Source organism: Pleurodeles waltl, chromosome 6 (genome assembly GCF_031143425.1).
Source record: "Pleurodeles waltl isolate 20211129_DDA chromosome 6, aPleWal1.hap1.20221129, whole genome shotgun sequence".
Lineage (NCBI taxonomy): Eukaryota > Metazoa > Chordata > Amphibia > Caudata > Salamandridae > Pleurodeles > Pleurodeles waltl.
The window spans coordinates 75,182,215-75,209,518 of NC_090445.1; the positions used below are offsets into that span (position 1 = coordinate 75,182,215).

General features: G+C 42.4%; 1 pseudogene; it reads left to right on the top strand.

Annotated features, from left to right (window-relative positions):
* Positions 1 to 27,304, top strand: part of LOC138301486 (zinc finger protein 271-like) — a 230,495-nt pseudogene that overhangs the window by 126,779 nt on the left and 76,412 nt on the right.

Below are 27,304 nucleotides of genomic sequence, written 5' to 3' on the forward strand. Positions count from 1 at the left end.
CATGTTCTTTCATTTCCCACACAGGATCATCTAGATGTTCCACGTGATGAATCTTTGGAAAAACTATACTTAAGTAGAATATCCCATGCTTTTTCTTAGACAACCTAAAGTAGGCACGATTTTAACAAATGAAATTCACTCCAGATATGGCAGAATCTTGTCCATCTAAAATGAAAGTCCAACTGCTCTTAAACTCAACCACTTGTTCACACTTCCTTTCCAACCTTCGTAATACTATACCCTTCTCTACCCTTCTTTTCATTCCGCCTTTCATGTCTTGAATTAGAGTCAAAATATCCTTTTCTACCTTTGTCAAAAACAAGTCAAATTGTTTCGAAAAGCATAAATTGTACTAAACATCATTGTGAGTTCAAAGAATCCTCCAACCATCTCTATGTACTTTGTTTTGGCATTCTTGTTCAAGTGTTTTAGGATGGGAACTTCTGAAAAGATCAAGTTATAACTTGAACAATAATATTGAAAGTGTTCTTGTTCATAGAGAAGGCTTGTCAGTAAGCTACAAGTAACACCATAGGTCAAAGGAATATGGTGATACATTATTCCCTCTCCTGCTGATGCAGGTAATTGCATACGGACATAGCAATCCTTGCCATCCATAGTGCCAACAAACTCATAAAGCAATTTATAATACATGTTTGATGTAAGATCTCCTCCTGAATTGGCTCTGTGTAATTCTTTCTCACTTAGTGAATGCATTCTATCGTCAGCAGGAACTGGTGTAGTAGAGGTGCTTGTGGATTTAATTTTTTTGCTACTCTAAGAGGTATAAGTAAACTCAATACTATAAGCAAAGCAATCATTACTATAGTTGCCACTACACTGTCTGTGTCTATTGTTTCCAGGTTCCATGGTTTCTCTCAATTCAGGCCGTTAAGCAAGACACAGCAGCAGCAGTAGTCTCTTTTAGTCTCTCAGTTGAGCAAAGCAGTAGCAAGCAATTGTCATTGCAACAAAGTTCAAATATTAATTGCAATATCTTCATTAATCTCCCTTACAAAAAATCTGTGTTTTACTAAATGACAATCCTACAATGAATTCTGCATACTCGTACCTTGGTACTCTTCTTTATTCTCTACAAGGTCTAACAAATGTCTCTTATAAATGCACAATTTAAACTCACTAATAATCACATCCAGGATATGATGTCTCAGTTTTCAGCTAAAAAGATACTCCACTGAATTCAAATTGTTAAAACAAAAGAATGAAAATTCTCTCTCCCAGTCATTTGCAGCTAGATATGTCCATTCAGGTGAGGTATACCTCTGTTTAGGTACCCTTGCTCTCTTTGATCTCGGAACTACAGTACTGGCCCTTCATCATCATTGTCACTTTGGTTAGACTCCTCAGGTTGTTCTGGAATCGTTTGTGGAACTCGCACTTCAGATTCAGGCGGTCATTCCGACCCTGGCGGTCATTGACCGCCAGGGCTGGGGACCGCGGGAGCACCGCCAACAGGTTGGCGGTGCTCCTAAGGGCATTCTGACCGCGGCGGTACAGCCGCGGTCAGAAACGGAAAACCGGCGGTCTCCCGCCGGTTTTCCGCTGCCCTGAGGAATCCTCTATGGCGGCGCAGCTTGCTGCGCCGCCATGGGGATTCCGACCCCCTCAGCGCCATCCTGTTCCTGGCGTCGTGACCACCAGGAACAGGATGGCAGTGAGGGGTATCCTGGGGCCCCTGGAGGGCCCTGCAGTGCCTATGCCAGTGGCATGGGCACTGCAGGGGCCCCCGTAAGTGGGCCCCTAAAAGATTTTCAGTGTCTGCATTGCAGACACTGAAAATCGCGACGGGTGCTACTGTACCCGTCGCACCCTTCCCACTCCGCCGGCTCCATTCGGAGCCGGCTTCCTCGTGGGAAGGGGTTTCCCGCTGGGCTGGCGGGCGGCCTTCTGGCGGTCGCCCGCCAGCCCAGCGGGAAACACAGAATAACCACGGCGGTCTTCTGACCGCGTAGCGGTATTCTGTTGGGGGAACTTTGGCGGGCGGCCTCCGCCGCCCGCCAAAGTTAGAATCACCCCCTCAATCTGTTCTCTTGGCCACTGGTCTCCAGGCCCAACCCGTTTTGCTACAGCACAAAGGGCCATATGTATCATTATTAGAAATAGCGATGACCTAATTGTGATTCTCTCCTTGAGTTTCATTTAGCGTTTCCTAATGGGTCGCAAATTGACCTACCTCATTAATATTGATGATGTAGATCGCCATTTGTCACCCATTAGGAAATGCAAATATCACAGGATGGTGGCCTGCTGGAATCAGAAGACCACCATGTCTGTGATTGCTTTTAAATAGAGAAACTTTATTTTCAAAATGCAGCCCGTTTTCCTTAAAGGATGTATTCAAAAAAAGAAAAATGTAAAGCTTTCTTTTAATTTTCTGAAGAGTAGGCAACGGTCCCTTGGACCACTGCCTGCTTTCAAAGAACATTTTCACTACCATTCACAAAGGAGAGGGAGTTCCTTGAAGTAGGTGGTAAAATGTGAATGTTTTGTGACTGCATTTTAGTCACAAACATTCTTGCTTACTGCTACAATTTGATATTAGGCAGGCAGGGACGCCTTGAACACGCACCTTCCTAATACCATATTGGTATGTATTTGAAATTCCAAATTGTGATTCTGTAACATGCTACCGAATCGCAAATTGGAATCCAAACATACCAAAATGCATTTGAGGGGTCGCAAGCGGCCTTATTGTGCGAATTAGGCTGTTTGCGACCAGTAAAATGAATGATATATATGGCCCGGGTCCTTTCTCAGCATCTGAGTTTTGCTCAGTATTTCAAGTCTCGACCCTTGTGATCCAACTTCACTTGTTGACTCACTCAGGCCCCTTCTTAGACCAAATGTGCTGTCTCAGATACTTGCTCATCCCCAACAGCTTGACTCACCTGTTCCCTAGATCTCACTGTAAACGCCCCTTCAGGGACAGGTGCTATTGTATCATCAAAGGGACACAGGATTCTATGAGTGTGTGCTGCATGTGTCCAATTGGGGAGGCGTCCATACTTCACAGCAGTCGTTGTGACCAGTATCACGTGGAAGGGGCCCCTCTACTGAGGCTACAAGCACGACTTACGCACTTGCTTCTTCACCACGACCCAGTCTCTGGGGCCGAGGTCGTGGCACTGCTCTTGCTGTGGCTTCTCCAACTTGATGAGACACAGAACAAACCACATAAGCCAGTCCTTTACAGTAATCAAGAACCATGTCATCTGCAATGTTCATAAGCATATTTGCAGGCATAGCTGGTAATCTCATGGCACGCCCCATTAGGATCTCATGGGGTGATAGTCTTCTTCTCCTATCTGGAGTACTGAGAATATTCATCAACACAAGAGGCAATGCATCAGGCCATTCCAGCGAAGTGGACACACACACTTTAGCCAGCCTGGATTTTAGAGTTCTATTTATTTTCTCAACAAGACCAGAAGCCTCTGGCATATAGATGCAATGTTGCCTTTGCTCCACTTACAATGCTGCATACAGTCATTTTAGGGCCTCACTATTGAAGTGAGCCCCTTGGTCTGACTCCAGAGAAGTTGGGAACCTGAATAGTGGTATGAGCTCTCTTAACAATAACTCCGCTACTGTGAGACTGTCATTTTTCCCAGTCAGGTACGCTTCAACCCAATGAGAGAAAAAGCATACAAAAACCAAGGCGTATCTGAGTCCATGGCACACAGGTAACTTGATGAAGTCTAACTGTGTTCTGTTGATAGGGCCTCTTCTCTGCCTGCGTGACTGTGTTACTGCAGTTTGTTTACTTACATTCATCTGTTGACATGTAACACATCTGTGACACAAAGCTTCTGCCAACAGCCTAAACCTAGGGTTAAACCATGTCTGTCGAAACAATCTCACCATTGCGTCAGATCCCACATGAGTCTCGCCAAAGGTGGTAACAAGCTATCTGGCAATACAGGTCTTCCAGCATTTGAAACCCAATCATCAGCCTCACCTTTTTTGACAAATCCTGCTCTAATCCAATCCTGCTGCTCTGCTTCTGGCACCTCTTCCTGCAACCTCTTAACTTACTTCCACGCATCTGCTGTAGCTAGCAAGAGATTATAATTTCTCTCATCTATTTCCTCCATTTTGGTATTCACAATTGAAATCACAGGTATTTAAAGTACAATATCTGCCAACTTATCTGCGTAATTATGTGCCTTAGTTGGGCTCTGAACATTTAACTACTGTAATATGTGGAGGCAACTGTAATGCTTTCAGCAAGTTGTAGACCTTCTCACCTTTCTTCTGGGAGAGCCAAAGGAGGTCATAAACCCCCTATAACTGTCTGAAGTCATGGATGATACCAAAGCCATACTAATTATTGGTGCAAATGGTCACCTTCAGCTGGTCTGAAACACAGCATGCTCTTGTAACGGCAATTAATTCAGCCACTTGTGTGGAGCAGACTCCTTGAAGCCAGGAAGCTTAGACCACACCTGAGAAAGTACAGACTGCATAGGCAGCTCTCAGGTTTTCTTCATGGTCGTTCAGGCAGGAGCCATCAACAAACATCACATAATCTGATTCATCAAGTGCCGTACCTTGTATGTCAGGTTTCAGCTTGGTACATGGTTCAGTGACATCCAGGCAGTCATGCTCGATCTCATTGTCAACATTCTCATCCTTTACAGGAAACATGAAAAGGTTTGCAGGATTCACGTTTCAAAGTAATGTTTGTGGCAGCTAAGATGACCTGCTCACAATGAGTCCACCAGCTACTGGTGAGTTGCTGGGGTTTGCTGTGAGTCAACAAAATTTCTACAGCGGGAGGAGCAAAAACATTCAGTGTATGACTAATAACAATGCTTTCATACTGTTCGATGCTGACACCTATGGCTTCCATGGCTTTCAGACAGCTGGGCAACGCTGCAGCTACTCGGTCGTGTAGCTGGAAAATAGGCAACAGGACTGTGGGTGTTTCCGTGTAACTGTGTTGGCACTGAGAGAGCACATCCCTGCCTTTCAATGCAATACAAAGTAAAATTTGTTGTAGTCAGACATTCCCGATGACTGGGCATGACAGAGACTTTCTCTCAGCTTTGAGAAGACATGCATGCTAGTGTCATCCAGTGGTACCAGATCTGACATGTCTCTGTGTGTTAGCCTTTGTAAAGGCCAAAAGGGAAAAGTTGGGACTCCACTGACAACAGCTAATCATTCCCAAAAACATCCTGACTTCTTTCTGAGTTGTTGGCAAATTTGTTTTCAACATTTTGCTGAAATGCTCTGTTATGACACCTTCCTTGCTCCTTTCTCTATGTGATGTCCAAGGTATAGGACTTTTCTCTTAAAGTACTGCAATTGGTCGGGGATACTCTATGTCCATTCTCAGCTAAGTGGTTCTACAGGGTAATTGTGTCTGGTCTGCAACTTCTTGTGTGTTTGACGCCACTAATAGGTTGTCTATATGCTGAATCAATGCTGAGTCATAGGGCATATCAGGGGGTCTCCAGATTCTTTTTCAGAACCTGAATGAAGATTGATGGGCTCTCAGTATACTCTTGTGGGACTTGGCACCATGACAAAACATTACTGCCACACCGAAATGGAAAGAGGAATTGGGTTTTCTCATCCAAAAGTAGTGAGAAAAATGCTTGGCAAAGGTCAATCATGGTGAAGCACTCAGCCACACATGGAATCTGAAACAAAATCACAGCTGGATTCTGTACGACAGGACAACAAGGAACCACAATTTCATAGATTTTTCTCAGGTCTTGGAGAATTCAGTACTTTCCCTTGGGCTTCTCCAGCCCCATGATGGGTGAGTTACTTGGACCACCTGTGATTTACTTGAGTATTCCCTGTTCAATCATGGAGTCAATCATTGGAGTAATCCCTGCAATTATTTCAGGGGTCCTGTTGTATTGTCGGATTCCTAGATACTTATCATTTAGTTTTACTGTTATCCGTACAGGCTCAACACCTTTGATGAGACCTATGTCTTTCTCTGAAAAATCCCAGACTTCAGATAGTACAGTATCATTCAGGTCTACAGGTAAATCCTCACTTTTCAGCATGGTTTGATTCACAGTTTTAAATGCCTCATCTTAATCATGTGTCACTATCTCTATGCCACTTGAAGCGCAATAGAACATTTAAATTTACACAAGTGATCACGTTCAAGCAGACTCACAGCACCTGACTCACAAACCACAAATTAGTCATTTCCTCAAAGGTTTCTGTGACGGACTTGTCAGTTGTTTATTTGTGACACCTATAACCTGGATTCTTTTCCCTGAGAGGGGTAGGTTGGGAAACTTTGTTTTTCTCACAGTAGAGCTGGTAGGACCGGTGTCACCCAAAAAGTGACATATGGTGACCATTCACTTTGCCATCTAGGAATAGGCCACTCTACTCTACCTCTAGGGATGCACCAAATACGCGTTCCGCCTCTCATCTCGGGCACCATCATTGGGATTGATGAGAATTGTAATCCTCGTCCATCGGGGTCAAGGAATACAGATTCACAAAGAGGTTGATGTTTGCACTTGGGATGTGTCTCAAATTGGACATGGGAACATTTGTTTTTTGCTGTGGCATCGAGGCTTGTGGAACTGGATCAATTGACCTTGGGGTACCTTCAAATTTTGCACTCGCTGTCTCTGCATTTTGTTGCAACTGAACCAGAACATTTCCTTGAGACTGCGCAAATCCCTCATTTGTATCCGATTCTCATTTGCCATATAATTGGATTAAAACAACATTCCCTCTTCCAATGGCCCACCTTGCAGCATATGTGACACAGGTTAGTCCTTTTTAGAGTCATCACAACCACTACTGTACTCGGGTCTATCAAAACACCTCATACTGTATCCTGCTGTTGAAATCCATTGCCTCCTTGCATCATCGGAACTCCCTGATGCAACTCACTGCATAGAACTAATATTCCCTACAAACTGTGGGTTCTGTTTCCTATGCAAAGCCTTCATCTGCTCTACCATCAACTTCTCCTCTAATTTCTTCTATTTTAATCCTAAATTGTCAGTGCATTACTTAGCGTATCTCAGAATCTCCTCAATTGGTTTGTTCTGCCAACAAATCAAATGCTGTTGTATCATTGAACTAACTTCAGGCTTCGATCCCTGTACAAATCTGAACACAAAGGGGCATACTTATGAGCTCCATGTGCTGCCAGAGTGTCACGATTTAGATGTTCTGGCAGCTCAGACTGCAGAACCATGTTTATTAGGCCACGCAAAGCCACTTTGCGTGGCGTCATAGATAGGAAGTAAGGCAAGGCAGCGCAAGTCACTCTGTTGCCTTACTCTGCACCAGGGAGGCGTTCCACGAGTGTTGTTGTGGGTTTTCCCACACAATTCTCATGGTTTCTGACGTTGCTCCAGATTTACAAAATTATGTAAACCTGGGGAAGCGCCAAAACCTTATGCCTCCTGAGGTGAGGCGTAACGAGGAGAAATATTTTTATTTCTCCTTGTTTTTCCTCTTTCCATGTGTGCTGCATACTGCCGCCTCTTGGGGTTGTTTTTGTGCAGGAAGGTGATAAGCAACAGAAGGTAAGCCAACAAGCCTTTGGAGTACACATGCTGGAAAAGGAGGAGTCCAGCTCTCCTTCAACAAAGACAGAGACCAGCAGGCAGCAGGGCAACAAACAGAAAAGCGGACCTTCCAGGCCAGCAGTCCAGTTGAGTCCCTGGAGCAGCACAGCAGTCATTCTGGCAATATGCAGTTGTAGTTCCAGCAGTGTCTGATTATAGAGGAACAGAGACCGAGTACTTATACCCAAAAGTGCCTGTGAAGTGTTGGTGGTATAAAAGCAGCTGTGTCAAGTGCACAGATCTCCTTTTTCACCGCCTAACTATGGGGAGTAAATCAGCCCTTTATGTGGAAGATAGGACGCTACCTATTCAAGTGAAGTGTTAGCCCCTCCCTTCCATTCCACCCTGGCACGGCCATCACAATGCACATGTATGTAAAAGGGTGCCCAGACTTACCTATCCTTCCTATGTTTGTGGTTGTCTAGAGAGAAAAGCACAAAGTGCAGCCATCACTCAGACACACCACTCTCAAAGGCGTTTAAAAGAAAAAGTGGTGAAGCTGCTCCCCCGCTGAACCTCTACTGGGGAAAAACTGAAAAAACACTACCCTGCTGATTCTCTACACTGCCTCAAACAAAGTTATGCTGGATTCCTCCCTTGGCCCCAGCCCGCCTATGTCAATTACGAGGGTTAAGAAACAACAGCAGTTGCTGGGAGGCACAGATCAGTTACTCCTTCATCGTCCCCATGAGCCAGCCTATATCCCAGCCATTTACTCCAATGGTAGTGTTCCAATCCCGCCCTGGGACTTTGTAGATAACCCACATAGGAATGCCTATACATGGAAAGCAAAACCCATCACGCCCACAACTTGTCGTCACTGGCCAGGCTTATGCCTCCAAGGTCGAGGAAGAACTTGAGAAGGGCAATGTGCACAAAGCAGCCTCAGGTCATTCCCCCAGCCCCTCCCAATACCCCAAAAAACATAGATTAAAACTGGTGTGTGACTAAGCAGCAAGTGCAGTTTGTTTCAAGCGGCTTGGTCTTCTTTTTTTCCTCTTCTTTCTTGCTCCAGTGTGGTAGGGCAAATGCCCCTTTCATCATTTAACCCAAGCCACCCCTGGTGTGTGCCATGCATGTATGTAGCTCCTCAACTTGTGTGGGGCTGCATAATGTTAGTGATACTCTGCATTCTCTTCACTCAATGCATGCCCCGCCCACGCTGCCTTTTAAGAGTCACTCCTCGCATTGAAATTCTTTGTAAAGCATATGTCCCTTGTAGGGAAGATTATAATGTCTTTGACACCACTTGGAACTTGGTGCGTAATATCCTATACCTGATCCAAAATAAATGGACCATGCATAATTCACTGTATTTTAATACTTCCTTAAAATGTTGCTCATTTTGCCCATTCTTCAGCCTATATGAAACTAGTGTCACCCACCCCACCCCACCCTCTTGACCACACAGTTCCCCGGATAACGCCAGCTATCACATGCTCATGTGTCAAGAGAACTTACAGACATAATAGGACCTTTCCTGCTGGTGGACCACTGAACACTTCCTGGTTGTCACTGCATTGACTCCAGTTCCATTGCCACTCAGGCTGCACAGAAGCCATGCACTCTGGTACATTCCCTGACTTCATCTTTTGGAATGCCAGGAAGCCCCTGATGGGACCCCACATCAATGAGATCACCCCACAAACAAACATCTCTCCATCAAAATAATGTGTAATCTAAATTTCCATTGGTTTTAACAGGTTCATCTATGCCCCCTCATCAAAGGCTCAAAAGGATAAGAGGTGAGAAAACCAAATTGGGACAACATCCCTGTATCCATCAGGATGGCCCCATAACCTGCACCTCTTTAAAGAACACTACATCACAAGTGCATTAACTGTCCACAAACCAGCTACCTCTCTTATCACCTGTTAACTATATGCTTGTTTGGACCATCTGCAGCACTCTGTTGCCTTTTGGCTATGTTTGTGCTATAGAAATACAATATAAATACATACAAACATCGATATTGGCATGACAGGTGTGCCCTGGCAGAGTTTCTCTCTCCGCTCATATACCTGCCCAGCCCTGTGCTGGCCTCCATTCACTGTTGCCAGCCATGGAATGGGCAGCCACCCTTCGTACAAGGCATTGCTTCATTCTTTGCTTCAAGGCCACTAATTGCACATTGTCATCCAATCTGCATCCTTTTTACTTGATCACGGGCTAGTTCCTATCACAACAGAGTATCTGTGGGTCCTGCCATCCGGAATGTACTTCATCTGACTTGCTGACTCCCAACATCACCCACCAGTCATTTTGACTGACATGTTAAACTACTGACATGACCTACTGCCTCCATCCATCTTTAGTGGCCTTTTGGATGGCTTGACTCCCTTGCTCTCCTGGCTCACCTTAAGAACAGAAATTGGATTTTCATTGATGCATTGTTGCTGTCAAAGAGCAATGTTTCTGTAAATCTAGGAGTGGTTGACTGATTTATGGAGGTTGGACACTCTTATATATGAAGACTTTAGTCAGCTTTATGACAAACAGATTGTTTTAATTTGCATTGTTTCATGGGCTGTAAATGGAAAGAGGGGGTTTATAAGAGAAGTGGGCTGGGCTTTTGGGCTCTGCTGTCTGAGCCTGTGGGTGGCTGTATGTTGTCTGCCACCAGGTTCAGCCATGTTCAGCCTGTGGGCGGGCTTTATGTTCACTCAGACCTTGTTCAGCCTCTGGGTGCGCTATATGTTCACTCAGACCTTGTTCAGCCTGTGGGTGCCTTGTATGTTCACTGGGATCTCGTTCAGCAAGGGATCATGGTTCTTTTAGTGTTCTTACAGCACAAGGTTTGGATTTGGAGGAAGATGTGTGTTGTGGGTTTGGTCTTAGATACTAGGAGAATATAAAGGTTTTTCTGACAAAAGTCTATTTTTTTATTGCCCAAAAGTGCTTTACAGTGGTTTTGTAGAGAACAATAATTCCTTTTGTTTTGTATCTTTGGGACTGTTGTTTGGAAGATGGGATGTAGTGTGATTCATGTTTGATGCAAATAAGCACTTGGTTGAAGCATCTCTTTACTTCCTTTCAAGGTATTCAGGGACAGCCCAGGTGATATGGCTGTCACCCTCGGTGGAGCAGAAATAAATAAACATCAGGTAAGGTTCCCTATGACCCTCAGTTCATTTTCCCCTTTTTCCTCTCTAGACTTTCTCTCAGTTTTTTTTATATCTGTTTAATTCCGGAATTTGGCTCCTTCTCCAGACTATTCTCTAGCGATATAGCTAGTGATAATAGGAAAAAATGAAATTAAACCACCAAATACATTACTTTTGCATAGTCCTGATTAGTTTTCAATGCCAGCTGCTTTGAGCATTTTTCCTTAAAAAAGTTAGTATACTCCAGAGTCAGGCACAATTCTCCAGTTTCATATATTGTGCAATGCTTTCTTCTTTCTTCCTCTTACTCTAGGACTCTTAGGAATAGTAAGTGTTCTCTGGTGATGCACGTTGCCACGGAGGGTGTTGTAGCAGTGTCCGGCCTCCCCATGATACCGCAAACCTCCCCCTTCAATTTTTGTGTTCCCACTGATGTGGCTGACCATCCGCGTACCCTGGTACCCACCAGACTGAGCCACACTACTCGGGAATGTGAATATGGTGGGGTCCTCGTGCAGGTCCGCTCCCTTCCTGTGTTGGGAGGCACTGGGCCTTGAACTCCTGCCTCCCATGTTGCCCTTGACTATCTGCACATTCATCTCCTCTACACCATATGGTACTCTCCTCCCTTTGACTGCTCCTTCTGCATCTTTGCTCCCTGGATCTGACTTCCACCTCGTCATGACCTCCCTTCCTGCCCTTTTCTGTCTTGTCTGCACCTTTAGAAGTTGTGATGTATCCCTGTGGTGAGCACTGAAGATAGTCTTATCTTTCTCTTGCCTCTGTTTCTTTTGTGTTTGTCTGTTCCTTTCCCTTTTTGTTTGCTTTACGGTTGTGATGTAATTTTTCCCTTTTTTTCTTGTATTGCAGTGCCTGGGTCCTCTTAGAGTAGCGTGAAATGTTCTGGGCCATTAAGTAAGTCCTGATCTTCCCCACAATTTGGAACAGTGAATTCCACTGATCTAACTGGACGCAGCCGCAGCAGAAAGTTGCATTTAAAGCAGTGATTACAACAAGGGCAGTTCCTTTGTTGAATAAAATGCCCCTTCATGGATCGCTGAAAGAGGAACAGATGAATCTTCTAAGTGGGCAGGGAAGTAAACAATATCTAATAATTCAATAAAGGGGTTACAAACATCTTACTGTGATGCCAGCCGTTTCCACAGAAAGAGTAAATTGTTGGTGTTGGATGCTTTTAAGAATCTATGTTGCACTGTAAGTGTAACTTGTTTTCCTTTCTTAATTGTGCTCTCATAACCTTGGGTTCCAAACTCCCTATCTACACAATGCTCAAGAGCTGTTTTAGCCCTGTCATGAATGCAATTCAAATTGATTTCCTACCTCACTACTGTAAATGCTTTCTTTCTGCAAGGAAACTGGTCATAAATAATATTTCTGTGTGTTTGTTTACAATCTCTAACTCTATTTCGACAGGTCACTGAAAAACAAAGCAAAAAAGAAATGTAGTTTCATGCAATATGATGAATGGGATTATTCGGACGAAAGTAAAGCATTCTACATTCTAGAGCTGTAAACAGAAGCACATTCTTTGCACCAGGAATGGTGGGGAACGTGGAGAAAAAGAAACTGCTGAATGTCAAAGTGATTTCTCAAATCTCTTATGTTCATTATAAGTTGTCAAGTCCACAAAGTAAAATGAATAGAAGCAATTACCAAATTTAGCATTTCAAGGTATGTAAGAACTGAGAACATTGGCAACAGTTCATATCCATGCAGTGCACTTAAAAGCAGACTATTCAGTGTTGTAAAATTGATTGGATGATATATGAGAAACACCTCCAAAACAGAGCAGTATCCGTACACATGATGTGACAGAATTCTCAGGATGGCTAATCACCTCAGTTTAAAAGAACATTATTTTGTCCTTGTTTCCTGTGATTTAAGAGGAGAGAAAACATTGTTTACAAAAAAGTAATTGGGAAAACTCTTTCCCAGTTGTCACTACAATGAACTCGCTGGATTATCATTTTTAATATAGAAAGATTTACTCCACCAACTCTGTCTCTTGGGTTGATCCATATTGTTTCAAAGTGTCCCTGCCTGCCAAAGTAGATCATGTATCTGCTGTGGCTTTAGCCACATAGCAAAAACAACTTGTACTGCAATACTATACTGTATAGTCTATTGATAATTCAGAAAATCAGCGTGGCATGCCCAAATCCCCGATCATTACTTCTGTGAACAAATTTATCTATCATGTGAGCAGTAAATCCCAAAGAACCTTCAGTGCTTTTAAAACTCTGAAATCAAATGCCATAAACTGGAGTCACAAAATCATTAGCTAAGTACAAGTGTGTGCAGCGTATTTTCAGAAGTTAATGCTGAGTGTAACGTAACAAGTGTAGACTCTCGAATCAGATTCAGTCTTAAAATGGCATGTATCCAGGAACAAACCCTACATGGAGATACAGACATCTCGAATAAAAGCAGTGAATGTGAGACCAGCTTTTGTTATCAATCCCACCTCATTAAACATGAGAAAACTCACACTGGACAGGAACCGTATCGGTGCCCTGAATGCCAGAAAGGTTTCCATCACAAATCCTCTCTCATTCAATATGTGAGGATCCACATTGGACACGAATCTGATCTTACTCAACATGAGAAAACTCACACTGGACAAAAACCGTATCAGTGCTCTGAATGCCAAAAAAGTTTCAGTCAGATAGCCGGATTAACTCAACATGAGAGAACTCACGCGCCACAAAAACCATATCAGCGCTCTGAAAGTCACAAATGTTTCTGTGGCAGATCCAGTTTAACTGCACATGAGAGAACTCACACTGTGCACAAACCGTATCAGTGCTCTGAGTGCCAAAAATGTTTCAGTTGGAAATCGGGTCTCACTCAACATGAGAGAACCCACACTGGACACAAACCATATCAGTGCTCTGAATGCTCGAAAAGCTTCAGTTATAAAGTGTCTCTTACCAAACATGAGAGAACTCACACTGGGCTCAACCCTTATCAGTGCTCCGAATGCCAAAAAGGTTTCAGTCAGAAATATGATCTCATTCAACATGAGAGAACCCATACTGGGCACAAACCATATAATTGCTCTGAATGCTGGAAAAGCTTCAGTCAGAAATCTGTTCTCATTCAACATGAAAGAACTCACACTGGAGAAAAACCGTATCAGTGCTCTGAATGCCAAAAATGTTTCAGTCAGAAATCTGGTCTAACTCAACATGAGAGAACTCACACTGGACAAAAACCATATCAGTGCTCTGAATGCTGGAAAAGCTTCAGTCAGAAATCTGGTCTTGTTCAACATGAGGCAACTCACACTGGAGAAAAACCGTATCAGTGCTCTGAATGCCAAAAAAGCTTCTGTCGTAAATTTGGTCTTATTCAACATGAGAGAACTCACACTGGACAAAAACCTTATCAGTGCTCTGAATGCTGTAAAAGCTTCAATCTGAAAATAACTCTCTCTAGACATGAGAGAACTCACACAGGGCAAAGACCTTATATTTCTATGAATGCTGAAAAGGCTTGAGTTGGGAAAAAGATCTCACTAGCCATGAGAAAATTCTGAACAAAAACCTTATCAATGCAATGAATGCCAGAAAAGATTCAGTCTGAAAGCTAGTCTCATTCGATGCAAGAGAATCCACACTCAGTAAAAACCTTATCATTGTTCTAAATGCCAGGAAACATCAATCAGAGATTCAGTTTGTTTCAACGTGAGAGAGACCTAAACCAGAAAACAATATATCAGTGCTCTCAATGTGACAAAACTTTCAGTTGTAAATGCAACCTATCTACATGAAAGAGACAATGTAAAAAAAAACTAAACATGCTCACTGTCAACCCTGGGGAGTAGGGTTGACATCACAAAGTCTTAACATGAAGCAGCCACAAAGGTCTCAAGCCATTGATTGTCTTAATAACTGTCTTGTGAGAAAAGCACACACCGAGAGATGAACATGCTTCAGTTAGTCTAATTTGTTACTATTTATTTGTGGCTTCACTCCATTCATTGAGTTTTGCTCTCAGTGTGCCAATGAACCATGGCTCTGACCCGGAAAGTCCACTGGATCCTGAACTTTGAGACCACGCCCCTTTGTTCTGCAATGCAAGTAACCTCATACTGTTTCCAGCCTTAATGAGCCTCACCAGGAAGCTGCAGTAGTAGTCCCTTTGTCGTAGGTCTCTACGGGCCAACATCTGTTCATGTCTGTGCCACTTATGCCTGATCAATGAGAACAACTAAAGATGATGGAAGGACTGGTTGTTACTCTCTACAACATTCCACTACATCATTTTCTAGATTTTGTGCAACTACAGACAGGTCTAGCCATATGTAAACCATTCTTGGCACCACCCTAAGTAGTTCTAAACAATTTTGTTCCGTAGGGACACAGCCTAGTATTGCAAAGATTCATGTTAGTGGTCTCTTTCCATTTCCTTATTGCTCCAAATAAAACCAGTATCCCCTCTGCTGAGGAAAGTTTCATGACCTTTAGAATCACATCAAATACATCCAGTAGAATCTCACCAATAATCTGGCCTATTGATAAACTACAATAGGATGTCTAAAGTACTACAAAATGCTATTCACAAACCTACTTATGGACATTCCGCCTCTCCGATCATTTTCTATGAGTAGATCTCTGCCCTGACTGCAGAGTTTCTGTACAATTAAGTGCACATTTTAGTAGTAAAGGTGAGAGGAACAGAAGGGAGTGACTGGAAAATGGAAAATACTTGTGATGAAGGAGGGAATTCAGATGGGACATGCTCTCACTTTCAAAAGTGTAAGCTGATTGCTACTCACATACTGAACTTCTAAAGTAAAGTACCTGCAGGCAAAAACGACCCAAAAAGAGCTGTTAATGTACTCCAGCTGATAGTTGGAGTATATCCAGGACACACATGGACAATCACTGGTACTGCAACAACGTCCCAGAGAAAATAATCGAGGTAGGGACTTGGAATAAAATCCCATTGGAAATAATGCTAAATTAAATTATTTAAACTAGTTAAAAAATCGATATAAATGTATAGTATAATTGAGTTTTCTTTAATTCTGTACATCAAATTTAAAGGTTAAAACCGTATAAATGTTACTTTGGGTGGAAAGTTTTTCAAATTAGGATTTAAAAAAGTTTACATTTGATATATTCAAAATAACTAAGTTTAAATTTAAAAATATGTTATTGAGGCTATACCATGTAAATATTTGTAGTAATATTGTTCATACTTATTACTTCTCCCTATGCTTTACTGTAGAGAGGTTTCCACCACCAGGAAAGTGGAAAATGTAAAAAGTTAATCAAATTTGAAAAAATATACATTTTTGTTAAATATCAATGTAAGTGTAATTTTGTACCTATACTGGGATATATTTATATATTGTTTTACATGCAAACAAAATTCAAAATGCTACGGCATTTTTTAATTATTTCATTAATTTAAGTATATTAAACAATGTTTTTAAAGATTTTTTTTAAGAATACCTAAAGTAAAATGTTTGTATTTACTTACTATGTGTATGACCTCACACTCACAAAAAGGTATGTATACAATGAAATTATTAAGAATAAATTAGTCACATTTATTTTGAGATTAAAGGCTATTAACATATTTTACCATACAGTATATGTGAAGAAGTACATATGTTTTGATATTTTATAGAATTTTGTAAGTATTTTTAAAAATGTTAAATAAATTATTATCATTTAAGATAAGTTCCTATAGAGTTTTATCTTAAGCCCCTGCATCCATTATATTCTATGGAAAGATGTTGCAGTGTTTGTGGGTGGCCATGTGGGTTGCTTGGCTCCCCACTGTTCCTTTTGGTGGTAGTAACTTATACTCGTAAGTTTGGCTCCACCCCGTTTCAGGGAGTGGAGTCATGCAAATCTGCACTTTTGAATAACTTTACACTTGTAAATGGTGAATAGCCAAAAGTAGATTACTCATGGGCATAAGCTGCCTTTGCAGATAGTCTCCAGGGTATCTGAAGTAGATCCTGGTACTTGGACTGCTATTGGAGCAAATCGAAAGAGCCTGCTCTAACATCAGACCACATGTCTAAGGGATTTGTTTGACTAATGAGTGGCAACAAATAAGATGAAGTATTATTTCTGTCCATGATACATCATTGGGCCTCATGAGGGACTCTTACCACAACTCTTTGATATTACAGTGCTATTATCATAAAATGTTTCAATGTTCTTAACCCTGTTATCAGTATTTAATTCCCTTCTCCTTCTTTTCCTTGTTTTTGTCGTGTTTATTATCACATGGGTACTACATTACTTTGCTGTTGACTTTTTCTTAGGTACTGTTATACTTTGTGTGCATTTTTATATGATGAACAGTTTTTACCCTCACTGTACAGCTGCAATGTAAGCACCAAAAGCCCAGAACCTAAGACTTCAGCACCTTGATCTGCCTTTATTGGTATTCTACCTATCCACTCGGGCAACTGAGCTATGGGTCGAATCGCTGATCGACCTTTGAACCTGCTGTGATATATCTTGACAGTTACAAGTTTCATGTGCAAACCCTCAGGGCGAGTTTCACTACGCTGCTAGTTCTCACACCACGTTCAAAGCAGCTGTTTTAACTGCCTGAAGTTTCACATATTTTCATGGCCATAGATTCAGGTTTGACTTGATGACCAAACTACTTTCTTGTAATTTTGAAAGCCACTTCTTTGCAGCTCGTCACTTTCTAAGACTGATTCAGCTCAAATCCTTGCACCAAATGCCAGTGTTAATCATTACCGGAGACTAGTCTTACCAGTACCCCCCAGGCATGGCTAATTAGGACAACTACTGTTTTGTATGTGCCTTCAACATTGATTCAGTGGATCTGCTTTTTTCAATTCATTTGCCCTTTTTTGGTTTTGAGTACATGACTAACAGTATCTTTTGTTTCCTTTAGGACAGTTGTTTTGCTAATTAAAAAGCCTTAAATCATAGACCTCTGTTTGATTTTGCTTCTGAGTAATTATTAAATATTCTTGTTTTTCTAAACTTTGTTTGAATCTTGAAGTTCATTGTCTCTTTTTACTACAGTGCATTGAAATGTGTGATTTCCACTGTTTTGCATTACCTTCAAGCATGTCTTAGGCCTTAGTGCTCAACCCACTTAACAAAAGCGAGCTAAGGGCACTTTAGTGGAAGACACAGTTACCTTTGCTGACCGTAGTATGGGAAAAGCAAAGCAGACTGATTCCAGGAAGCAGACCACCTCGCTGAAAAGGTTACTGTCTTAGGTGGAATCTGCACCGACTGCAGATGTAAAAAGTAAAAACCCAGATATTTTCACCCGCGTCCTCTCTCAAATAGTTGAAAGAGCTAAAGATGCTACCCTGCAGACATTCAGGTTTCAGCAACTAAGACTGCCCGCTGTCATACAATACTCACACTATTACCTGAATCACTTTGCCCTGTGCTGAATACAATCATTTTACATAAACAAGTTGTATTGTGCTTTGTGAACAGGTTGTCACCCCTCTCCCCTTTTGTATGTAAATAAGCTTCTCTGACCAGACACCCCAGGCTCCCATCTCTTTTAGTGCTGGTGAAAATGTGAGCACTGTAACGTAATAACAAACAAGGGCTATATTGAGAAATAATAGGCTCCCAAGTCACACAGTTGTAGTTATGTAGTTTAAACTAATTTGCAGCAATTCTCCAGGTTACTTTTTTCTCAGTATTTCACTTCTTTTCCCTCTTTAATGTCCATCAGTTAAACATATAAGATTTGACAAAGGATATGTTGTAAGTGTTCCCAGACCATGTCAACATTCCTTTGTTCGTGATTTGTACGCATGTGGTTTGTCATCATGCTGGTCTAGAATGGGCCTTGTCAAGGCAGAAGGCGCTGTAATAAGAATAATAAATTAGACACAAATGAAATTGTCAGAGCTGCAAATTGTGACAGAAATGAGCTGAAATGCACATCTCTAAAGAACATCACATCATGACGAATTAACAGGCCTTTTTCACTCTTGGAAACCATCTACCCCCTAATCACATGTTGACTGCTGTGGACCAGGTACAAAACTCTGATGCCTTTCAACCTTAGTTATGGTATATTAATATGACATATATATAAGGGGAATCATGTTCAAATTTGAGTAGCACTCATCTCTCTTACAGTGTGTAGTTGGGGATCTAAGGGCAAGATGTATCAAGCAATTTTGCATTGGCAAACGGTGTGAATCGCAAAATTCTGCTGTTTGCGGATGAAAAAATGCCTTTCAAGATGTATGAAAGGCATTCGCTATGCAATTTTAAGGAATCGCAAAAATAGCGATTCCTGAAAATTGCGACCCCATTCAGAGAATCGCAAATTGTGATTCTCTAAATAGGAAATCGCAAATAGGGAATTCCTATTTGCGATTTCCAAAGCACATGTATCAAGCACTTCCTAAATGCGAATTGGGCATTTAGGAAATGCAATTACCACCAAATCCAATTTGGCGGTAAGCATGTGCAATTTTTTAAAATGCATTATAAATGCATTTTTAAAAATAAAATATAGTGCACACATGCCCCTCGGACATGTGTGCGCTTCACATGTCTGCAAATATTTTTTTGTGGTGCATCAAAGTGGGCCTTAGGCCCCTCCCACCCTGGGTTTGGATTACCTAATTTGCTAATTCCTAACTGGAATTCGCAAATTAGGTAATAAAAAAACATTCGCACCTCTAGGTCTACAGGCCCATAGGGATGAATGGAGTCCCATTCCCTAATTGTGATTCGGTAATAGTGACTGCGAATTTTAAGAAAATCGATATTACCGACTCGCAATTGTCATACATCCCATTTTGCATTTCTTAAATAGCAATTAATTAAAATTTGCTATTTAGGAAATGCAAACCGGGAGCTTGATAAATCTGGCCCTAAATTCAGTATACTGGTTTTGTTCATTTGTGATTGAATGTTGTGACCAGATAAGTCAGACACATGAAAGTGGTATCTTAAAAGGTCTTCCTATTACTTGGTGAGTAGCTTGCAACCAAGTGGAGCTGTAGCTGGAAGATCTTATGGTATTTACGGATAGGTATATTAGTGTGTTGATGGAGGACAGAGCTAACACCGGGCTCCACATGACTTGGTTTGGATAGCGGCAGGATTATGGTTGAAGCCGGGGGCTGAGAACATTGTGTTAAACATAATGTACCATGGTGGTTGAACTGAATATCCATTGTGCTGCCTGACTCTGGCTTTCATTAGTCACCTAGCCCCTCTCTCTGTTTAAAAGCTCCTGTGTGTCATCTGTAACCAGCCATGCTCACATCTCCCCCATAGGTAAAGGAACACTAGGCTTCTGCTGCCTGTAACCAGAAGCTACCAGTCTTGTATGTAAATGAGCCTGTGTGCCATTGTTAACCGGCTCACTTGTGCATATGTACATAAGCACCAGACTAATGTAACTCTTTGCTATGTAAATGAGCTTGTGAAGCCGTCTGCAACTAACATCATTAGTTTCATATGTCTCTTGTCTATGTCAACAAGCTTGTGTGTCATAAGTAACCAGGCACCACTAGGGTCACAAATCCTGCACATGTAAATGAGCACCAGACTAATGTGACTCCTCCCTATGTAAACAAGTATGTGCCATCAGTAATCAGGCACCTTCAGATTCACATCTACATATGTAAATGAGCACCAGACTAAAGTGACTCCTCCCTATATAAATATGTGCCATTAGTAACCAGATTAACATCTCCTACATCAGGAATGTGTACTGGGCTTGTATCCCTCTTTTCTACATAAACCTGTGTGCCATCTGTGAACAGGCAACAACACTCCCATGTGTCCCGTCCCTGCGTAAATGAACTTCTGTGCTGGCACCACTAGGCTCATATCTCCCACACTTGTAATAGAGCACCAAGCTCTTATCACTCCTTGCTGGGGTTAACAAGCATGTACGCTGTCTCTAGCAATGAACACCAGCCTCATGCCAACCCTCCTTTTGTAACCAAGCTGGGGCGTAGTGCCCTTTCTGATCGGCAACAGCCAAACCTATTTCGCCTCTCTATGAATACAATCTGGTGCCACTCTGTAACCAGCAACACCTAGGCTCTTATCACTCCTTGTTATGTAAATTGGGCTTTTACCGCCTGTGCTGATTTTATACTATAAAAATACTACATAAGTGATAAAATATCCTCTGCCATACATTATAGGTATATTGTAACTCACTAAGGAGTCCTGTGACCAATTATAAGAACGAAGCTGAAGACAGAGCTACTTGTTAAGGTCACTGGAATTCAGAGGTGATTTGAAATATCTTTTTAATGCACAGCAGAGGGGGGTTTCTAACATATAGCTCATTGGCTAGACATATCAATAGCTTCAGCTATCTCCATCTGGTTAAAGACATGCCCTGCATACTATGACTGTAAAATACAAGTTCTACTAGGTATTTGCCCTTCATGGTTTTCCAATGGCACCGTCCTCGTGTCATGTGAACCAATATGCTTTTGGTTCAACGGGAAGTGCTCAAGCCAGCTATCTCGGCTTATGTTAACTTCAAGATTCTTGGCAGGTCCTTCACATCCCTATCCTATAATTCCCCAATACTTTTTTAATATTGTTTATATTTTTGTGGTCAATTGAAGCCTGAAGAGCCTGCCAAACCTTGATGTTCCGAATTCTTGCATCTTATTAGATGTTTATAAGTCATTCTTGTTTCATGTAGCTTAAGTTGACCCCCACCACCCCATTGAACTTGTTCTTGTTTCTCATTGCCACCATAAGAGCTTTCTTCAGCTTATAACAATCCTCATTGTACCAATCGTCATAAGAAGGAGCATGCATTGTTGTTTCATGGCTACCTTTATGAGCCCTCACCCCATTGATGGTAATTACGAGCAGCTACTCAAAGGAATTGAATAGGAAATGACCAGAAACCTCCTTCTTCTTGATTAAAGCATCCGAGAGGTTGATCCATTGGGTATTCATAGAATAATCTTCCGTTTCTTCTTCGAGGATAGCATTAGATATGTTTTTTTCTGTTTACTTTCAGAACCACTTGCAGTGATGTAATTGCTGAAGCTGTTGCCATGTTTGGGCAGAGGCCTTAGTTAGGTCAAGAACAAGATGGAGGCGGGCATGGTCACTTTCTCTTCTCTTGCTCACCCTAATATCAACAATCTGGTGCCAAGCTTCCATATTTATTATCATATAATCAATAATGCTGGCCCTGTTTCCTGCTCAAAAGTTGTCTTTACTGTATGCCCGTTTAATGGTCTGAGCCCTGCATTCAGGATTAATGAGCACAGCTGCTCCCCTTTTTTAGTCGTTGTGTACTTATTGTAAGATGGAGATGCCCCAATCAAAGTCCTCATGAATAACTACTTGCCCCTGCAATATTGGGTGTAGTCTAGTTTTAATCCATATAATTCTACCTGGGTTCCCTGGCTGTATGTGCCTCCTACCGTGATAAAATATATTTAAATCTCCAGAATACCTTAAAGAAACAAGCAAAGTTTCAAGAACACTAAGCATCAATGACAATTCATTGTCACCTCGCATGGTTAGATGTATAATAATGAGGTCCATCAACTTTTTCCTGTTTTAAGTGTTGTATATTGTTGTTTTTGGTGGCAAATGTAAGTTTCACCTTAACTGTGAATCAAATTTGTACCCAAATGAGGAGGTCACCCTTTACTCTATCTTTTGGCTGGCTTATGGCAAGCGATTGAAAGAAGACATAACTCTCCAGATCTAATTCATCCAATGCTCATCTTTCCTGGAAGCAACGGAAATCCTATTTTTTTCATAAATGGCACCCAGTCCTTATCTTCCATATTTCTGCCCAACCTTGCTACATTCCTCTTTTTGTAGGTTTCACCTCACTTTTTGCCCCTACATTCGCCCTTTCTATTAAGGAGAACTAGAGGTGATCAGCGGTCCATAGGTCAACATGGGCTGGCACCCGAGCACCCTGCGACCGCTCCATTATGGTACAGCCCAATATGGTCATGTTTGGTATAAAACAATGTGCCTCCTCTCATCTGATATGATTCCATTGTGTGGTTTGATGTGGCATACACTCCGGTGGCTACCTTTGAGGCTATCCACCTGGTTGCCCCAGCCATTCCTGTGCTCTGGCTGGCAGCCTGCCGCTGCCACCGCCCAGACAGGAATCTGACCACCTGCTAGGTAGTGTGAACACTCCCAGGAGCCAGAAAGAAAGGCCCTGCAGGGAAGGTGTTGACACCTCCCCCCGAAAGTATGGCTAGTTAAGTGGCACATCAAGGCAGTGAGCTTCAAAGCATGCACCGCCTTGGATATGCAAGCAGGCTCACTCCCAAAGGAGAAAGCCACCCTCCCTCTGCCTTCAGGCAGATTTGCACCTAGGCAGGTGGGAAAATGAGTAGGTCAGAGGCCATACACACCCAGAAGGCTAGCCACACCCCTAGGGTGGGTTACCTGGTCTGTACAGCCAAGGAAGGTTTCTTCCATTGTTAGAAGTGGCAGAAAAGACAGTTTTGGGTAGAAAAGGTGACACACATCTCCAGATGTGGCCACCTCAGCTGCATATTAGACGCTGAGACAAGTAGCTCATCGACCACTTACATCCACACCACTAACACCATTAAATCTAGGATTTAAGGGACACCCCTGACACCAGAACCTCAGATCTGTGAAGACTGCAAAGAAGGACAAAGAAGAGACCCAAGTCTGTGACAACAGGAGCTACACAGACCAAAGGCGGGGTGCTGTGCACAGGTGACAACGGTCCTGGAACTTCACGGCTGCGAGTCGACCTGGACCAAAGACAGACAGAGGAACCGCTATGAAAACCAAAGGCAACTCCTGACCCCGTTGGGCTAGTGCCACTAGTCCCCTGCAACCGCTGGTAAAAACAACATCCCAGAACCAAAGAATCGCTGGCCATCGGGCCCAAAAGTAGATGGTCCAGTGCATTGTAGGATATGTATTCCTGACCGTCAGCAGGTTTCAGGCAGCTACTGTTTTCCCCCAGATGTTGAAGTATCATCTTGCTGACCTTTCTCCTACCAAGGCTTTTTGGGGAATAATCTGGTTACCACCCCCTTTATTCGAAGCAGCAACAAGGCAGAGTCTCGACCATTCATCTAAGTTATGGTTACTCATTTCTTCAAAAAACATAGGGGGATAGAGCTCTACGAATGTTTTTTCCACTGTTACACCCCAGGTGACCAACTCATTAGTGTAATTTAAAATAAGACGAACAAAAAGTACATTGCACCATTTGGTGTTTTCTCCCTCTCATGGGAAGCCAATGGTGGGGCAAAACGTATGCTACTATGATCATTGGAAGTCATCTGGTGCAAACCTGAAAGAGAATTTAAGCATAGTTCCCCTATTTAAGATATCATATTTCCCTCTGCATTGCTAAAATGGGGGAAAAAACAATATTGCCTCCTCTCTATGGTCCCTCAAAGGCTGATGTTGTGATCTGGTCTCCCTGGAGTAACCTATGGACCTAATCATATCTGGATTAAAGGTCTGTTGTAGTGTATTAATATAGAGAGTGTAGATGGGAGATTTGAATGCATAATTTCAGAGAAATCTTTAGAGACAACCAATGTGGTATTGTAAAAACGATGAGCCTGAGTACAATTAACTCTATTATTTGAATCTACAGCAAGTGAGTCACCTAGTTTGTGAAGAATCGGGGCACCACTACTATCTAAAACATTAGGTGAATATGCTAATTTGGGATCCTTCCTTCAGCAAATGCACCCTTGGCCCCTAGCTCCTTAAATATCTATTACTTTCAACAACTGGTTTGCCTGCACTCTGGGTGATGTATCTGCATTTCTTTTGAATCGACCTAGAGGTCCATATTAAAAGTGGCCTCTCCTGGTTGTCTTGCCTGCGATGCTAATTTTCCTTCTGTGCCTTCGGAGATCAAGGGACCCTCACTTTTACTGGTCACAGGAACAGAACTATCAGGGGCCATAACTGCTAAACTTTTGTTTGCCTGTGATTTAAAAAAAAAAAAATGTTTTGCATTTGTTTTATTGTTTATCAACATTTTCAAAAGAATGCAAACAAACAACTATGCACCAGCACGAACACATATTAACAGCGGCACCTGCAATAATTAATAAATCAGTACGCCAAATTTCTGGGACACAATAGACAATAGGAACTTCAGTGTACTCCCACCCGTTCCTACACTCTCTGTCCCACGAGGCCAGCGCACATTGTCCTGTAGCGATTAGTACTTCCTATTCCCAGGTAGGCTAATCATTAGTCATTCCCATCCAAAACTGTTTTTCTTAACAGGGTTGCATTTCCCACATGCCCTATATCCTCTCAAATTTCTTCATGTTGCCCCTTCCTTTATAGATTTCTTTCTCTGACATTTTACAGCGTTCCATACCAGTTTCCCATGTGTCAAAATTGGGGACATGTTTATTTCCCCAGTTTTGCGATATGTCAAGGTGAGCTATCACACATCCTATGTTCAACAGTGTCTGTTGACTCTTCAAGAAATTTGTGGGTTACCAAACACCAAGTAGCGCCACACGTGGTGATCGGTCCAAGGGGCCTCCCAGAGCCCTTTCTAGGGATTTGCAAATCTTCCCCCAAAATAGATTCAATTTAGGACAGACCCACAGCGAGTACCATCCACCGTACACCCTCTCAGGTAGTGTGGGCTGTCTACTTTACCTATTTTATACATTAGTACCCATATATATATAATGCACTGTGAAGTATTTTGAGTTGTATCAAGCGGAAGCTTGTTTTTTCTGCAACCACCCCGGGGAATCCCAGCTTTGTCATACACTCCTCTTCATCCATGCTCCCCACATCTTGTCCTCACCTTTCCTGTAAGTGCGTGATCGGGTTCTGGATATTTCTCATAAGCGAGCCATATATATGTGAGACTAATTTTTAGGTTGAGCGTTAGCGTTCGACGTGTTGTATACTTTTAAGTATACTTTTACTGTGGGTTCAAGAGTTTTCATTTGTGGGTCCCAGTGTCCTTTAAAACTCCTTTCTTGCTAGTGGTCACTTCTGCCTCTTTGTCCTGCCTTTTTCCCTTTGGGAGCAGCACCAACTACTGTATAATTACGCTATGTCCTGTTTATCTCTTCTGTAGGGGACTTTTTTTTTAGTATTTGCCTGTTTCTCTGTCAGCCTTACTCTGTGGGTGCTTGTTAATTCCCTCCTCCCCACCAGCTCCCTCTGCAAGCATATAACCAAAATCAAAGGGGGGCTTTTCAAGGGCCAGCTTACCCTCCTCTTTTTCCTTTGTTTAAACATGATTCCGTTTGTCGTGCATGCTTTATAAAGGTCGCTGTAAAACACAAGCTTTTTCTTGTCTAAATAAAAACACCATATACCCTCGTATCACTTCCCTGAGAGTCTCTCAGTCTCTCCCACTCTCTCTCCAGGGCCCCTCCCTGCCAGCACTCACGACATGGACATGGCACACAGGGCATTGCTTATCTTTATTAGGGTCCATAAATCTTCATTCTGCTCTGCTGGGTTTTAGCGCATCTTGTTAACGATACAAAAGGTTATTCCATGTTGCTATCAACTGTATAACATGCACATGCCTGCCATTGGTATTTTCTGTTGGCGCTGTGGTCTGTCTGGTTTCTGTTTTTTTAGAGCACTCTGCAGAGTGCATCTTTTGTTGCTAGCTCTGTCCAGTGTTTCTCCACGTCCATCTGCTGTCTCCCAGCCCCCCCAATTGTGTGTGTTTAGTTTTTTCATCCCACTCGTTTTCTGTGTTGCACCTCCCATTCTCGTGGTAGCCCCCCACCCACCATTAAAAAAAGCGATATGATGTAAACATCACTGCCCGCATCATAGCGCTGTTATTCCTTCTCCCTATCTGCCCTGTATCCTTTCATTGTTTGTGTTGCCACCATAGCCACGACCGCTTGCCTCCATTGTCTGAGTAGAGTTACAAAAACACAAAAGGTGTTGATTCTGCGCCTTAATGTGGCTCATCAGTGAATTCTATTGGGCACTTCGAGTCATCACCCACCTCTTCCCCTCATGTATCTCTCCATGGAGATATCATTCCGAGACAGGTTTCTCAGAAGGAAGGTGGTAATGGGAACTCGGATCTGTTATTAACTACCTGCTGCATGCAGCACATCTTCAGCCCAATCTCAAATGGGTTTTAAATGTTCTTTATCTTACAGCTAAAATCACTCGAGCTCCATCCCTTGCAGGGGCTCTTCTCTTACAAGGCCCGATGCAAGCAGGTATGAAGAGGCCGTTACTTTCTGATGATATGTCATAAACTGAGCCAAGCTGGCAGCAGGCACATTACAGCGTTCCTGTTTGCGCCATGAGTGAGTCATTCCAGTAAGCTGTGGTACAGACTGCTTTGCTGAGATGTGCTGCAAGGTGGCTCACCGTGCTTAATTGCAGTAGAGAGTTGTCAAATAGGAGGTGAAGTCACGTCTGGGAATCTACTTTCTTGAGCCTAACACCACACTATTTGTCTATGACGCTATACTGTTCACCATTGCTTGCTATTTCTTTTTTTAAAGTATGCATGTCCTCAGCAATTTAGGAAACTGACTAGGCTTGTCCCCCTGGGATACTGAACAAGTGTTATAGACAGTATTGAAAGAATAGTCACCACATTTATACATAA